At 42.1% G+C, this 2,364-nt stretch overlaps 1 pseudogene; it reads right to left on the bottom strand.

The window, feature by feature from the left end:
• Nucleotides 1–1,138: 1,138 nt before the first annotated feature.
• Nucleotides 1,139–1,912, bottom strand: LOC114204983 (axonemal dynein light intermediate polypeptide 1 pseudogene; annotated as a pseudogene).
• Between the last annotated feature and the right edge of the window lie 452 nt (nt 1,913–2,364).

Below are 2,364 nucleotides of genomic sequence, written 5' to 3'. Positions count from 1 at the left end.
AAGACGAAGACAACACTATATGATAACTGACACATGGCTGCTTTCTCTCTGGTGAAACCATAAATGCCGTCAAAACTAGAATTTAACATAATGCCTCAGAATCTAACCCCTCTTTCTTTGGTAATTATTAAAATGGGTCTACGGTCTGTTCAATTACTTAGCCTATTCACTCATTCACTCATCAGGAAAAAACTATATTGTGTGGAAATCTATCCAATGTGAAGAGTGCTACAAGGAAGGCCTCCAAGTCTCAGTATAGTTGGGAAGTTGAGGTATGTTGTGTAATCCCAACTCAAGTGAAAGCATGGTCTGTGTCACAGGTGTGGCCAACTGAAATAATACATGCATCCAGAAAAGATAGGGACCAATTCTAGATGGCACGAGGTGGAACAAGCACGGTGCTGATATTTTCTTCCCAAAGGAGAATTTGAACAACACAACACAAAATACTCAGACATTCCTCAGAATACAATATTTGTGCAAAGTAAAAAATACTGTTAGTTTTACCAATAAATTTTAGGGTGAGAACTGGGCTCAACTATAGATAAGTTTCCTGATCTGTGTAATTTTGCAAAATTACTTCTAGTTTTATCAGGGATTTTCAACTTGAAGCCCCACCCAGACCTGTTGCTAGTGATTATAATAATGATGGCAGAGCCAGCTATATAAGCTCTGGAGCTCAGTATAAAATGAAACTAGAGGGACCCCCGTGCAAAAGCAGAGGAAAAAGCACCCAGTAAAGGTATTAAAATATAAAGCTTTTCCCTTTATTCCGTGGTCTCTTGTTCAACCTGTCATGGTGTGTTTTATTTGCATTTAATGTCATTGTAATTAGTGAAAAATCAAATTTAAATTATTTGCATGACTTTTTACTGTTCATTTTTAGATTGCACAATGCCAGTCTTAAATGCACATATAAAGGCACTTACGTGCGGAATTACCAAAATTGCACAATTCACAATCTGAGCTCATATATTCATATATATTTTGCTTTTACCAGAACAGTGGACCCTACACAAAACTAACTTAACTATATGCATTTCACCTTTGTTTTCTTCAGGAAACTAGCTTTTTTATTAGAAGGGGCTTATGATGGGGTAACAATGCTTGCAGGGCTTGCAGACCCATATGGAAAATATCACCTCTTTGGTGCAATAATACCTTCTAGTTGGACAATCAGCTGCTGATTTGTCCACTTGAGGAACTAAGTCTCCTCATTGTGCTGCTTCTCCTCCACCTGTCTCCTCTTGCTCTCCTGCTCCTTGGTGGCCTCACACGTGGCCTTCTGCTCCTTCAAGTGCCTCTCTAAACCTCTCTTTTCTGTTTCTAATTCTACAATTTTCCTCCCCATGCCTGACTTCCCTGTTCAGGCTGCAGCACCTTCCTCCAGCCAAAGGCCACACTGCTCCCATGTGAGGTGCGGTAGGCGGTGATGGTCATACGGATCTCGTCCCAGACTTGCAGCAAAAGCAGTCCCCTCTCTGCACAGTTGATAGTGGCCTCCTGGATCAGCTCATCAAAACACTGCGAGTAGAGCTCTCTGCGCACAGGGCAGATGCCAGTCTCCCTGGCCTGCTGCTACTGCAGCTTCAGATCCAGCTGCTGGGGAATGTACCACATCCATCCCTGTGCTGGTGGTGATGGACAACTGCAGGATCCTTGGCAACGTGTCTTCCACCTACTCCCTTGGGGCCAGGATGGCATTCAAGATTTCTTCTGCCTTCTTTGTAGGATCTGGGACACAGGAAGTTGAAGGGAGCTCAGTCTTTGGTGGCCGTGGGACTGGACCCAATGGTCCAAGCTGCTGGGGGCAGATTGTCAGTGGCCCTGCTTCAGGGGCTCCATGTTTCTGCTCACCAACACTGGGTGTGTCATACTTGAGCAGAGAGTCCGTATCATGATGGTGAAGCATTTCACTTTTTGATATGCATACGTTCTATAGCAATACTCTCTACCTTCAGCTTAATGATAAATAAGAAATAATTGAAAAGGAAAGAACTATGGGTTGCCCTATCTTTTTCTTTCCTTCTAAGGCATATTTTCAGTGTAAGTGGTTAGCTAATCTACAGGGAAGTAACTTGAGTGGGAGAGGATATAATAGAGATCCTGGAATGTTTGTGATTCTTAGACTACAAATGTCTTCATTCCTCATTCAAAGCAAGTTCTGGTTCAAAGGGAAAGCATGGTCTCTTGGGGAAAGTGTGGTCTTACTTAGTCATAGATGTAACATATTTACCTTGTACTTTTGAGTCTTACTGCACTCAAATTCACTTTGGATCCATCAGAATTCTGTGCTGCATTTAAGTTTTCACTGCAAATGGTTGGCAAGTGATGTTGGTAATAACACATATTTCAAGTATCTAC

The sequence above is a fragment of the Eumetopias jubatus genome, unplaced genomic scaffold, assembly GCF_037043125.1.
Source record: "Eumetopias jubatus isolate StellerSeaLion01/CBP00866 unplaced genomic scaffold, mEumJub1_p1.0 scaffold_16, whole genome shotgun sequence".
Classification (NCBI taxonomy): Eukaryota; Metazoa; Chordata; class Mammalia; order Carnivora; family Otariidae; genus Eumetopias; species Eumetopias jubatus.
This window is presented reverse-complemented; position numbering and strand designations above follow the sequence as displayed.